Source organism: Enhydra lutris, unplaced genomic scaffold, assembly GCF_002288905.1.
Source record: "Enhydra lutris kenyoni isolate GAN:26980312 unplaced genomic scaffold, ASM228890v2 scaffoldscaffold39, whole genome shotgun sequence".
Lineage (NCBI taxonomy): Eukaryota > Metazoa > Chordata > Mammalia > Carnivora > Mustelidae > Enhydra > Enhydra lutris.
The window spans coordinates 10,626,130-10,641,419 of NW_019154123.1; the positions used below are offsets into that span (position 1 = coordinate 10,626,130).

At 39.9% G+C, this 15,290-nt stretch overlaps 1 protein-coding gene across 2 annotated transcripts in view; it reads left to right on the forward strand.

The window, feature by feature from the left end:
* LOC111155136 (SATB homeobox 1) overlaps positions 1-15,290 on the forward strand; it is a 98,920-nt gene that overhangs the window by 7,693 nt on the left and 75,937 nt on the right. The window contains exon 1 of one of the 2 annotated variants that reach the window (XM_022515208.1): positions 13,351-13,376. The exons of the other annotated variant lie outside the window; for it this stretch is intronic. The gene's annotated coding sequence lies outside the window, so the exon portion shown is untranslated. Of the gene's footprint in view, positions 1-13,350; positions 13,377-15,290 lie in introns of those variants that run through there. 2 annotated transcript variants of the gene reach the window in all.

Consider the following 15,290-nt stretch of genomic DNA (forward strand, 5'->3'; position numbering starts at 1 on the left):
TCCAAACTTCAGCCCTTGGTGTTGCTTTGGTTTCTGTCATGGCAGAACAAAGGTGACTGGAACTAGAGTTTAAAGCTGGGCTTAGCCTTATTTAGACAATGCTACTAAATTGGTTAACTATTTGAATCCCCCCCCCCTGGTTAATTTGGATATGTAGACTTTGTAACCTTGTACTATATAGCACTTTAAAGTCCACCAATATTTCCACTTTATGAATTTTTAGGTGCTGCTGTTATTTATTTCTACAAGTTTTAAAAGACTACAAAAAAGAAACTCAGTGTAAGATACATGTCTGTTGTGTTCTATAAAATAGGAGAAATTCTACAGTTAGCATCCTTTGCCTGGTATAGTGAGCATTCATTAAGGATTTGCTAAACTAATAATAAAATAGTGAGTTTAGCTTGTACTGAGAATGATTCAATGGAAGAGAGACGTTTTTCTCTAATTTTCTCTTTTTGCTGGGGTTATCTGAACACTTAATCTACACATGTCCCAGTTTTCTGGATAATTGAATGTTTTTCTTCTCTAACTATGTGCCCTGTCATTTTTTGACAATAGCACACCAGGGTTTGTTTTATCCTCATTGTCTCTGACCTTCAGGATTAGGTGAAGAATCTCAGTTTAGGTTCAGGGTCCTTTGGTGTTTGGTGCAGTAACAGACTGTATGTACTGCAGTAAACAGAGAGAGCTCCCCTAAGGTCCTTGCAGTTAGGTTACCCATGTAATAATGGTCTTCCTGATATCATAGGACCAAAAATACTACGGACCTCTACCTGTTCTTTACTGAAGAAATATCTGTCATGATTATTGCTTAAAACGAAATTTTTCATTTAGCTATATACATTTTATAAAAACTATTTTAGATTTAGGGCATTTATATTGACAAAGATTTCACTCCATTCCTTAAAATTGATGCGAGAGTTGCAATAGAAATGCATCTAAAACATTCTGAAAAGTTCAGTGGAAGTTATTTAAAAAACACTCTTGCTTTTTTAAATTTATTTTCTTTTTGAGACCTGTATGGAGCTATTTGCAAGACAGACCTATTTAGTTCCTCAAAAGGAAGTATTCCTCAAGCTGTACACTGCTGTGTGACCTATTACATTATCGTGCACATTCTGTCTCTTTAAAAACAGTCTCCTCTATTTGCCCTATTAATTGTTGATATGTTGCCATCCACGAGACAAAAATTAGAGCTGTAATTAAATAATCATGTGATGCTCCTTAGTGCCAGTGAGAGCAAACTCATTTTTCCAGGCCCTGATGGTCACTGATTATTGTATTACTACTGGCTTGCTTTATTTTTTTTAATGATTCTCTATCTGTAGATTACCTAACCACTATCCCTGTTTTCAAAATTAAAGAAAGTAAGGAACATTCAGCCAGTTAATTGGCTAGAGGGCCTCAGGGATGTAAGGTAGACATACCTTTTTTTGCTTTTGGTCACCTGGTAGGTTCTTTGGGGAGGCTACATCAGTGGTGTGGTTGCCTGCCATTTAATTTACACTGGTGTTTTGGCTGGGATGGAGGCATATGGGGAATGCCAGGAGAATTACAAAAGGAGCCGGGTATTAAAATTCAGAAATGATTAAAATTGAAATAAAAGGATGTTGCTTCTTTGCCAGTACTCTGGCAGTCATAATGACACATAGAGATTAGTTTCCACCTTCATCTTTTCCTTCTTTCTCATTTCCTCTTGTTTATTGTTGACACATTTTCCTTATGTCTGTCTCCAGTCTCTGTATCTTTTTGCAACATTATGCATTCCTACTTCTCCCTCTTTCCTTAAGCATGGAGAAGCCTACTTAACCTTATTATAACAATAACAGAATAGGCTATTAATATTTAATATGCACATGATTAAAATTTCTCTCCCTTAAACATGGGTCAGCTGTATTATTATTAACCGGCATGTAATTTTTCATTTAAAATATTCTTATTCTGCCCTTGCTGTTTTTAAAATGTAGTCTACTTTAGTAGTGATTTAATACTTAATGTTTAGAAAACTGTGGTCGGCTAGTGAGAAAAGAACTTACCAGTCATGGATAATCAATTATGCATGAATTCAAATGTAACAGATGGAATCTGGTGAGTTAAAGTTTCTCTTTGCCTTAGTGGGTTTTTTTTTTTTTTTCTTGTTTGTTTGACACCTGTCTCTTACATAGAGATAAACATCTAATGTAGCGTGTGAGAAATTTCCTTATATCTTTATGTTCTCTTTAAAGTGAACTTGATTTTTTAAAATCATATTTGAGGGCAGAGAATTTTTATGTGGTCTTAAAGATGATCAGATTCTTTTCCGGCACTTTATAGATACAGAACGTGATTCTGCCAGACTTATGAAGGGTCACTCACTCAGTGGGCTTGTAAAAAGGAAGAAGCAAGACCCAAATCTTGGTTCCTTGCCTTTTCTCCACTACTCTTCCCACTGTCATTTTTCTTAGAGGTGTGACACTAATTCTGGGTTTTAAAGAATTTTTGGTGAAAACTGTGGTAGACTAGTATTAAATGGTGTAGTATTCTATGGTGAACAAATGTTATCTGTGAACATACATAATGTTATGCTACATGTATATTGGATATATGTTTATTCATACTTGGATGTTCGCTAAACAATTGGATTTCCCAAACCTATTGAGAATGCCCCAAGATTTGGTTTATATTCTAAACTGCGGCATATGCCAGCCATAAAGATGCCTTTGCTTACAATATTGTAAATTCTTCGTGACAAAACCCCTTTGTGCAAAGTGAACTAAAAACTTATTTTTGAGAGCCTTATTGCTTCAATGAAGAGATAAGTTTAATTTTCACTAAGTATAATGTGAATCTGTGGCTTTTTTTCAGTTGTAGAAAAATAGAACAGTGGGTATTGTCCATCTTTAAAGCAGTACAGTCTCAAAACAGTTACAAGCTGGTCCCCATCAAAATTTTTCATAAATATGCTGTTTGTTTCTCTCCCAAGTGTATTTATATATATAAAAAACAATACAAATGAAAATAGTCTTTACAGAATAAATAAAAATAAATGATTAAAAAATAGCCTCGAGGCTCACTAGTTCTGTTTTTAAAGTTATACTGTAGCATTATTTATCAACTTTTTGCTTCATATCAGCTGGAAATTTGCATGTGTATTTATAGTCCATGTTAGTTATCTAATGAATTAAATCCCACAATAAATACACTAGTTAAGAAAGAGGCAACTACAAAATAGGTAACTGGATATGCCCTAGCAACAGCTGTACTGTGCAACAATTTTTTTAGTATTTTATTTATGATTTTATACATAATAAATATGTAATTTTAATTTGGCTTCACCATTCCTATTGCTTAGGCATGCATCCACCAGAAAAATACATAGGGTTAGGTATGAATTCAGTGAGACCGAATTTATACATGAACTTCTAATACATTAACAATTCCATCATTAATATAAAAATCCCTAATATAAAACCAGTAAGAATAGATGATAGGAAACAGAATACAGACACCATTGTATGGAAAAAGATGATATTAGATATTATTGCATTAGGTAAATAATCCTAATTGCTGTCACTTGAAAGTGACTGATAAATTTGAAAGCCTTTTGGGCTCTTTATAGCCAAAAAGTTCTGTTCATTTATTTTCAAAAATAGAATCTAAAGTCTTTATCCAGAGACAGTTGAGAAATTATTACACCGACCACATTTGTAGCGTTGCTGCATATCTGTGGCCGTACTGTACGCAAGCGTTTGACATTGTTACATGCTGTTTAATTGGGAGGGTCTACTATTTCATGAGTATAGTTAATTTTCACTCATTTGAGAACATGCAAAAAGAGTTTTTGGACTTACAGTACTCTTACTTGTTTGTTTTTGTCTATGTTTGCTTTCTCTGCTCTATGCCATAGAATAGAATAAAATCTGAAAAGAGAACCATTTTCTTGCATCAGGGGACCATCAAATTACCTACTTTGGGTGGGATCTTGGTCTCTAATTACCAATCCATGTTAATTATCCTTGGGTCAGGTATTCATCATATGAATTAATTATCTAGCATAGACTGGACTGTGGCTGTTGGCGGTTAAGGACAAAGCAATGGAAGGTTGGCGGTAAGAAGAGGTTTGTTCGGTATGTTGTAGCTCATTGTTTTTCTGCTTGGCATCATACTTTCATGACAATATATATCTGCCAATTTTAGGAATATATGAAAGATTGTTTTCCTTTAGTTTTTTATTGTTTGGTTTTGTTTTTAGTTATTTTATTGGAGTAAAAGATGCATAACATAAAATGTTCTATTGGACAATTTTTTAAGTGTACGATTCAGTGGCATTAATTACAGCCACACTGTTGTGCAGGCATCACCACACTCGGCTTCCAGATCTTTTCCATCATCCCCAATAGAAGGTACTTTAGTTTTTCTCTTTGGTTTCTCCTTTGCTGCAGCACATTTCAAGCATCATAGTGGTATTTAATCATTGTGCAGAGTGTGATGTAGTGGTTTCTGGGGGTGGCTTTCTTTCCTAACGGACAACCCCGGTCCAGTGCCTTGTGGCTGTGGGGATTGCAGTACAGTATTTGGTGCTGCCTTTGGCTGATACTCCCCAGAAAGGACCTGGACAAACATTCAGGTCTATTGTAACTTCAAACTCTTCCTCCCTCCAATTAAGCCAAGAAAGATTAGCGATAACATTCACATCCCTAAGAAGATTTGGTTGATCTGTCTTGGCTAAAGGTTGATTAGGAATGGTTGCTGTTTGACTTCACTGGGATTAAAATCCCCTGAGCTTCCGGGAGAGTATGGCACAGCTGCAGGGGCCGTGATGCCCTGCCATTGGCTCCTTGGCGTGGACAACATAAGTACTTCAGTTATGCTTATGTGCAAAACTTAGCCTGGAAATAAGTGGAAGTTTTCAACTGTTCAAGGGGAAACTTACTCAAGGTTGAAATTTTCAGGGAGAAAACTTCGTGCTCATCTACGTTGATAAAAGACTTAGAGGAAACCAGGATGGTTCTGGCTCCAGTAAATAATAGACTGGTTTTAGAGTTTCACTTCCCACATGTAATTTTGTGGTTAGTCACTTATGTCTGTAATGATAAATCATATACCTGCACAGGATTTCTGGCACCTCAGTAAATCTCAAGCAAGTGCCCAAATGCTAATTTATCGTGGTTCCTCACACACCATCCCTGTTTCACCAGATCAGTGATCTAATAGCTTGCTCTCACCTTTTTTTGTTTGTTTGTTTGATACAAGTGGCTTGCCTGCACATATATTCCTTAAATTGGGGACAAGGGCTGGTTCCTAGAACAGCCTTAACTTTTCCAAGTGACTCCAGGATTGGGTTAAAAAACTCACTTTGAAGATATCCTAGCAGGTATATTTGACTTCGTGTCTCCAAAACATGAACTTAATCCAGTAGATGTCAAACCTGGCTGTACATGAGAATCACCTTGGGGAGTTCTAAACAACTAAATGCCTGGCTCCCACTCTTGGCCATTCTGATTTTTTCTTTTCAGTGGGGTGCAGCCTGGACATCTGGATTGTTGAAGGAGGTCCTCAGGTCATGACAATGTGCAGCAAATTTGGGAAGCCACTGAGCTTACTTCTGATCCTGCACCTGGCTTTACTTCCTAAGATTGCAAGAATCTGTCTTGCACTCTCTCATAGAAACAGTTCTCGGATTCCTTTTCCTGTGATGACAGTGTGAGAGACTCCAGGAATACAGACATAAGTATACCCTCAGAATGCTTACAGACTTGCAGTTCAGAGGAACAGACAGGTAGATATAGAATATCCCACTGAAGGACCGATAGTGTGAAGGAACATCAAAGGAAGTAACTGAAAGCTGGAGAAGGATTCAGACAGAAGAGGTGCAGTCAAGCTGCCTATTAAAGGATATGGCAGAAGGGAGGTCCCCAGGTGAGAAGGGGGAGGAAGGTCACTCCAGAAGCAATGGGGGAAAGATATGGCAACCTGAAACCGTTAAATACTTCAGCAGTGATACCAACACTGAAGGATCAACAGCAATGACAGGAGGCCTTCCCATCCCTACTCAATTTTGGATGCGAGTCTAGATCGAGATACCAGTTTTGGTGGGATTACTACCATCATGCCTTGTCAAGGTTATGATTCATACCGACGCCTAGGGAAGGAGAGGTAGCTTTCAAAAAATTCTGCTCAATAAATTTTTGCTAAAAAAGATATTTCTGGGTAAAAGACCCAAATACCCTGTCAAGTTCCAGAAGCCATCTATAATGGCTGTTCATTTCCCTTATTCGTCACTCCCCAAACTAGCTTACACATTGGCTTTTCTTTGCTCAGTTTTAATAATGACCCTTGCCTATTAAAGCCATATCACAAACTACCAGTGGGTATTCACATCCACCCCCAAGCAATCAGGAAATAACTTTTGATCATTATCAGTCTGGCTATAACTGAAACCTCACTTATTAGGGAAAAAACAAAAACAGAAAACCTTAAGCCCCATATTTAAAGTCCATTACCATTTCTCTTTTATCCCCCCCCAAACATATTCAAGCCTTTTGCTATTGTTTTCTGCAGTAACCATTGTTTGTTTGGTATCTGGAACACACTTACCTCCCCCCAGTTTGAGTAGGTACTGCTTTAAAGCTTCCTAAAGAGCCATTTCTAATGGCAACTGTGCTTATTTAATTCAGGGGTGGGAATGAGGGTGGGAAATGACCCTGTGGTTTTTAACTTCACCTATGAGCTATTTAAATGTTCATGGAAAGCAGCATTTGAGGTAAATGCATATAATTCCAAATGTACAATAGGACCCTTTCAAATACAGACATGTCTAGAAAGTTGTCTTAAATTTGTGTGCGGCAGCACACAAGCCTTATTCCATGCAACTTTACAGATCTCTGGGCTAATTCTAAAATGGAAACTGATATCAATTTGGACATCATTAGAATGTCTGAGAGCCATTCAGCACCTCTAAGACTCTTCCTGGCTAGGTCCTGGATATACTTAAGTTGTCCTTTATAGAAGTTCTCTAGATCCAGTAGAAATTTCTGTAGTGGTGGAGGTGTTCTGTAATCTACATTGTCCAACACAATGGCCACTAGCCACATGAGGCTATTGAACATATGAATTGTGACTAAGGAACTAAATTGTAAATTTTATTTAATTTCAGTGAATTCAAATTTAAATGTTATAGCCACCTTTCTCACAGGTTACCGCCTCCTCACTCCTGCAAACTCTAAAAGGAATTATCATTGCATTTAGTGGTGGAGGCTGGTTGCAAGTGACACCATCAGCTTTTTGCTCTCACTTATTTATTCGTAGTGTAAATATTGCAAGGACGGTGTATGAATTCCTGGTAATATGGTAGTGAGCAAGACAGTGTGCTCTCATAGGGCTTATAGTCTAGTATGTGAAACATATATTAAGCCAATAATTACCCAAGTTGTTAATTGACTAAGACTGTGATGACTGTTAAAAAGGAGCAATGAAAGAGCATATAAGAAATGGGGGCAATACCTTCTTGTGAGATTAGTCAGAAAGCTTAATCAGAATTCCATTTATTCACTAAGCAAGAAAAGCACCTTCCCTTCCCCAAGTTCAAGGCTAGACCCAGGGATCTCAGAGTGGGGCAGCTAACATGTGCCATGCCGTGACCTCCAAAGATGTGGAGTCTGATTGAGCTTCATGCATCCGCATATACTGCAAACTTCTGAACTTCATCAAGTAGATTCTCTCCTAAATTGTGCAGTTGTGATGATGTCAGTCACAGATAAGATGTGAGAAGAAGGGTGCAAATGTTTACAGGATATTGCATTTCCTCTCCAATATATGTTTTGACAAAGTTGTTTGAGTTCCAGCCCCAGCTTTTTCCTCTCTGTTCTTACAAATTTGTATTTGGTCCATTCAAGAAACGATGTGGAAATCAGTCCTGACATTCCAGACAGACAAAATGAGACACATGACAGCAAAACATATGGCTCAAATAGACATCCTTATATGGCAAACACAGACCATATTCCCAGAAATCATATATGGAAAACACCACCTGCAGCTAAAGCCAAAAAACAAAGAGTTGACATGATAAAAAGAGCAATATGCTACGTAAATTGTGCTGCTCTAAGAGTGTAGAGAGATAGCCAACTGTATTTGAATTTAAAAAGATGAAAAAAGAAAACAAAACAAAACATGTCCTTAGAAAGTGCTATGGTGGTAAGCATTGCTTTGCTAACACAGTCACTGGCGAAGTTACCATATCTTAAAAGCGTTCAAATCCTAAATGCTTTCTCTGTTTATTACAAATGTACATGCTATTCAGAACTCTGAATGTGTTTTAATGCTTTCGGATATCTGCCTGCATATTTATCTTAATATGGTGCCATGTGAAATATGCAGTTGTCCTTTCCTTATTAAATTAAAAAATCTTGTGTATCTTATACAATATTTTATCTTTGCTACCTTTGTGTAGCCAGTTTGAATGCCTTCTCATGTGATAAAAAATTGATGCACTCTGTTTTAACTGTACATCCGCATGTTAAATAGTTCATGTATTTGACCTGTAATATTTCATGTTCCTGAGGTTTTCTATTTTGATAGCTAGATTTATTAAGTTTAACCTTTTTTCTATACTTGCTTGTATCTTTATTGCCAAATATAAGAGGCCTGTATTAGAATAAATTGATGTTTTTCCCCCTCCATATCCTCACATATGCCTAGGAGGGTGGTATTTTCCTAATAATCCTTTTTCTTCTTTATTTTAACCTGGGTTTACATTGGCCAATGCTCTTTAGCATACTTGTTACAACAAGTGTGCTAAAGAGGGAGATACTGTATAATAAATAAGTTCATCAATGTAATGTACCACTTGGAGGACATAAACCTCCTTGTGTCATTTCTTAAATAGTTCTGAAATAAAGAATGTACTTGAAGGAAAATTAGTATGTGTGTGTGTGTGTGTGTGTGTGTGTGTGTGTGTGTGTGCATGCGTGTGTATGAGAATATGTACATAATTGTACTATATTGGTATTCTTTATAATAAAGTCATCATTAGAAGTCTCTATCATTTATTTTATCATTTTCCAAGGCCATGTCCATCCTTAAACTCTGAGGTTGTGTTTAAGAATTCGCTTGTAATACCTGGATAAAAGGTGCTATTCAAATTTTAAAATTATTATTTTAATTCCCATTAGTTACGTCAGTATTGGCCAAATCATTAGGAGACTAAGGCAATCAGGATCTATTTGTCTTGTATTATTTGTGTAAATGATAGGATAAACATATATTTACAATATTTTATTCCATTGTGTTTTAAATTGACATATTCAGTAGCCCTTTTTAATCTTCTTTTCTCTGCTCAGGTTCTGTATTATCCAATGACTTTCATTTCCTTTTTTCCTTTTTTTAAAAAAATTACTTGAGCTTAAGTTGCATAAATAAATTTTGTTTTGTAGTCTACTATAGTTTTTCTATTTTCTAAAAATAGTATTTTCTAATGCTACTATTTGTAAAGTTGCACAGTGTGATACTAGAATGCACTGTTCCTACTGAAAACCAAGCAGGTTTCAGGGAAACACATCAGGCATCACCAGTTTGAAGCAACTCTTAATACATACATCTTGGAAATTCCTAATTTAACATATCATTGCAAAAATCATTGCCATAGAGATTATTGATGATAACTGGATATCTATTTTTTTTTTTTAAATATCAAATATCTTCCTAAAATAAGCTTAAGTACTTCCATCCACAATACCAATTTGGACACCCTGCTACATTTTTGCCATGTTTGTATTTTTCCTTATTGATTCTGTTTCTTATACTTCAATTAAAAAACCCTACTCCATATTTCCCCATGTTTCAGCTTTTTAAAATGTGGTATCATTTGGGCTTTTTGGTTAAGATTGTCTTATATTTTCTTGTTTTTGATGTTGTGTTTTGTTTTATTATCACATGTTCTTCCTTTTGCTCAAGGCTTGGGTTTATATGTGCCAAGATTCACGGTTGCCTTCCTCGATTTTGACTAACCTTTCCGGTTTGTGGGTGAAACTTGGGTGCCATTAGAGTGATATATTTTCATTGTGTTTCTCCCAAACTTGTTCTCCCCAGGATGCCATTATTTCCTATACTTTATCTCCCGCTTTACCTTCTGCTTTTCTTAGATTTCTAATGTAAACAGTGTCTCTAAGAATGTATTGGTAGCTTTAAAGAGCTTAATTTGCATATTTCCCTCTTACCTCTGTACTTGTGCTAACTTGTTGCTTTTTTATGTGTAACAAAATGTTTATCTGACTGATTTTTCTCTTTTCCCTACTAGTGTATTCTGAAAAATAATTCTTACAATATTTTTGTTTTTGTTTAATGATTAACTGCCTTCAGGGTTCTAAGATGTTAGTATTGAAACCCAGTCGGTAAACGCTGCATCTCTGTTGTGAATGAGATTGTAATGTTCTTCACTTTTAGAGGAACTGTATGTAATAGATTATCTAAATAAGAGGATCATACTTCTGTGCTAATGACCATTAATCTAACTGGGTAACTTACCCTAGATTACAGAAGCATTTATTGCTACGACAGATGCATTTACCACCCCAAACTTTTCTTTCACCCGGTATAAATTAATTTAGGAATGGTGGCGTCTTCTCCTTTGTGATAACAAGTTACATCTCTTTCAAATGGCCCAAATTTTGTTTGACTTGGCCACTATGGGCCACGTATTTCTTCCTCCAACGTGTTCTATGGCTCAGAAGTGAGAGAGTTTTGAACTGATTAGATACAGAAAGCTCTTATCTTTTTTTAATGTCGGCTCTTAATAGTTTGGGATTCAACCTCCTTTGAGGATAAATATTCGCTAGAGCTTTTCAGGGCCCCCGGCCTTTATTCCTGCGCAATGGTTTCTGTACCCTCCACTCTTCTCCGGGAGATCTACCTCCCGATTGTCCCCTTCAGCCACTTCCTGAAGTCCCCCTACCTCAGTACTCCGTGCCTGTCACCTGCACGCCCGGGCCCGTCTCCCGCGGGGCCAGGGCGCCCTCCCTGCCTGGCCTGTCCCTCGGGTGCCCGCCCGCGACGCTCCCGACATACTCCTTTCTGTGGCTTTTGCGCGCGTGGGTGGTTGGTTAGTTTTCCCCCCTGGCCCTCTCCCCCTCCTCCGTGGCACTTTCTCCCCCCGCCCCCCGCCACTCGCGCCCCTCCTCCCGCCCCGCTCACTCTCGCACACCTGCCCCTGCCGCCCGCGCGCCGCGCGCTCCCCTCCCCGCCGAGGCGGCCGCTGCCAGGGAAGCCCCCTCTCCCCTCCCCTGCGCGCCCTCCCCGGCGCGCCTGGCGGCGGCCGGCGCTAGCCCTCGCGCGGCGCCCTGTTATTCTCGGTATTGTGTGTAATAAATGTCGGGCCGCCTCACTCTAATCAAGCTCATTACAAATTCTTGCGCGCCCGGGGCCGGAAATCGTGCGCTCCCCCCCCCACCCCTTCCCTCACTCATTCACTAGTTACTTGTCTTTCTGCTTTTTAACTCGCCGCCCCCGCCCCCTCCCCCAATCCCGGCCCTCCAGCCCGGGTTTTAATCCCCATCCCTATTCCGCCTTCTCCTTGCACCCTGCCCCCCCCCCGCCGCCTTCCTCCTCCGCTCCCTCCCCCCTCCTCCTCCTCCGCCGCCGCCGCCACTTTCTCGCTCGCTCCCGCTCCCCGGACGCGGCGGATGAGCCGGCCCCGCTGGGGAAGGGCTCGGGGCGGCGGCGGGCGGCCGGGAGGAGGCTGCGTGCTTGGGGCTGGGGCTGCGAGCGGGGTGATTTTGTATTAAAATGAGGAGGAGGAAGAAGAGGCAGCCACAGCGGCGGCGGCGGCGGCAGCAGCAGCAGCAGCAGCAGCAGCAGGAACAGCGGCGTAGAGGGCTGCAGCCCGGGCGGACGCGCGGAGCCGAGCTGGGCACGGCGGCGGCGGCGACAGCGGCCGGGATGAGTCAACTAATAATTTAATGGGGGCAGAGACGGCAGCGCGGGGGAGAGCGAGCGAGAGCGAGCGAGGGATAGAGAGAGAGAAGCAGCCCCGTCCGGGGACTCGCGCTCACACGCACGCACGCACACACAAACACACACACACACCTCTCCCTGTGCCACCCAGCAACAACCGGCCTCGTCACAACAACAGCAACAGCCGCCCTCTAGCCCAGCCCGGGGACCGAGCATAAAGCCGGGGCGACTCCAGAGGACGCTTCCCACCCCCCTCTTGCATTTCGGGAAACTCCTCATCAGTTTTGTTGGGGTTTCTGGGTTTCTTTTCCCCCCAAGTCCTAGTGCCATTGTGGTGCTCGTTGTTTACCTCGGACTCTGGCTGAGTGAGAGCTTGGCGACTTTTTGGGGGGAGGGGGCGGGGAGTTTGTTGCTGCTGAGGCGGTGGAGGTGGCTGGGGGTGCCTTCTGATTCTCTCCCCCTCCCCCCAAACCCTCCTTCTCTTTCCCTACTCACTCGGCTCCCCAGGCGCTCGCAGCCCCGCGTCAATGGGCTGGGAGAGGGTCCTCGGGGCTGCTATAAGCGAGGGCCGAATCAAAAGTGGCATTTCAGTGCCTTTCCGGGGCTCTTTCCGCGACCTTCTGCCCCCCACCCTCGCTGTCCCCCGGTAGATGCCCTTGTTGGGGTTGCGAGGCTGTGGGAAGAAAGTTTAAGGTTTGTTAATAATTAGTCGCAATTGTTGAGGAGGGGGGTGGGGGCGATTGGAAGGGAGGCGAGGTGGCCTTCCCCTCTCTGCGTTCTCCGGGGTTATTGGAGAATAATATTGCAAGTGACAGCCAGAAGTAGACTTTCTGTCCTCACACTGAAGAACCCGAGCGAGCAGGAGGGAGGGAGGGAGCGAGGGGACCTTTTTTTCCTTTCTGGAGACCTTGTCCGCAGTGATTTTTTTTTTTCTTTTTAAGAGAATCCTCAGTCACCACCTCGCCTCCCCAGCATCACCACAGTGTACAGCTCATAACGGGTTTTGCTTTGTTTTTACGATTTCCCCCCCCAACGAATCACTTGTCAGATCAATTTTATCTTCTCCCTCCTCCCTACTTCCCACTCTCCCCTCCTCCCCCATCGAAAACCCGGTTTTCTGAGGTTAGACATTTTACAAACCATATATGTTGTTTTTCGAATTGTGATTTTTTTTTTTTTTAACCCCCTCTCCCATGGCTACTCTTCTAGACGTTTATTTCTGCCCTTCCCCCGCTTAGGGGGGCGGGGGTAGGGGAAGAGAAAATAATACAATTTCAGGGGAAGTCGCCTTCAGGTCTGCTGCCTTTTTTTTTTTTTTTTTTTTTTTAATTAAAAAAAAAAAAAAAAGGACATAGAAAACATCAGTCTTGAACTTCTCTTCAAGAACCCGGGCTGCAAAGGAAATCTCCTTTGTTTTTGTTATTTATATGCTGTCAAGTTTTGAAGTGGTGAGTTTCAGGTCGGTTTTGCTAATTTCACTCAGTAAAACTGCAGTGTTTCTGTTTCTAGATAGTACTTTGCTTCTTTGTCTCTTTAAAAGGTCACAGTGAAAGCTTGGCCTGGATCGTGCCGGCCATATGGAATGGATAAGGGCACAATCTCTTAAAATGTGATTATGGGGTTCTTTGGGGGTAAATGAGGCGATCCAGCAAGGAACTCGTTGAAAAAATCCCACATTGCAAAAAATAGTTTGTCGAAACCGGAATTTCGTGTTTTTCTTTTTCTTTTTGGAGGAAATAATAGCTGTATCTGAGTTCACTGTTTTACTAAAAAATTATCATAGATGGACTTGGTTTATGGACAGGGAAATGGGATTTTGAGAAAGTAGCCTGCATTCAGTGTGACAACCAGACGTTACACTAAAATGCGTTTTAAAATGTGTAACTCAAAAGAAACTCTTCGGCTTGGCGTCTGTTGAGACCCTAGTTAGTTCCTGTACTCAGTCCAGCAGGCCCTTTGGAGGCTGCTCTTTCCAATACCAAACTGAGGTTTAGTGAACTTTAGCCTTGGGCATAGAGTTTAAATGAGTAAATTAGGTGTTTTATGTGCATGTAATTTTGCTTTATAATGTAAAGCTTTTTACAAGATGACTGAGTGTTTAATAGACTTTTATAGGTGGGTGTTGGAAGGATAATTTTGCATGACCTATATGATGTTTTGATTGTCAATACATTAACTAAATTATAATCTATCACTTTCATTTGCTGTACAGTTTATAATGCTGTTAAGCCTCATGACTACTTAATATGTTTTGTAGCATTAACTTTGATGCTGTTGTCTACCACCCCCCCCCTTTTTCTCAAATTGCCCCACGGGTTAAGTATTTTCTTTTCAAATCATATGTTTTAAAATTCATCTTCTGCTCTAGGGTAAGGCAACCAATTTCAGAAAAAGCAGCTCTGTATTATAATCCACATGAAACATTAGAAGCAGTGTTTTGAATAAGTTAATAATCACTGCTCTCTAATTTTGGCTTTAGACTATAGTTTAATATAATGGAAAAGAGTAATCTTGATAAAAAGTGGTTAAAAGAGGCACATTTATTGTTAATGAACCTCATAACCAAAAACAGATGGGACCTCGATCAACGGTAAACCTTTAGTTCTCAGCGTGCCACCCTAGAGTACAAGGATAAATAGCTATTATTTCTCAAACTTTATAGTTCTTCATTTGGCATTCTTAAGGTTGCTTTTAAACCTACAGATTACCATTCTCCCCCCACCCCCATTCACCTCTTTTCTTGATTATAATAGAAAAAGTAATCAATGGTTAAAGAGGGAAAAAATGCTTACAGAAAGGCCATGCTAATACAAGCTGGCTTTCAACAAACACAGATCTCAATAGCTTCTTTGGTACAATAATTTTTTTTTTTTTAAGTACAAGATATGTTGAATTACCAGACAGCTGAAGGAAAGTGGTAATTATTATACTTTCTTTGGCTTTCCTAAATATGATCCCCTCTCCCTTAGTATTGGTGAGTTCCATACTTAAAGTACTATGAAAGTTTATAAAATAATTCTGCTAAACCTGTTCTTATTAGTTCAATTAAAACTGCATTTTAGAAGTGACTTTGATATTGTATTAATTGCTTTGTTATACACAGTATGAAAATTGATGTCCAATGTATAATATAACTGAAAACAATTATCTGCTATGTTTTTTCTGAAGTCAATTAGGATGTTGACTTCATTGCATCCCAAGATTATTTTTAAATGCTAATGACTGTGTTTTACCAAAATCATCAAGATTTTTTTTTTTAAAAGTAAATTTGGCTCTTCAATCTAGTATGTATATCACAAAGTATTTTCAAGTTTTTTGCTATTTAAATTGTTAATAGCATTCTATTACTAAGAGACACCTAA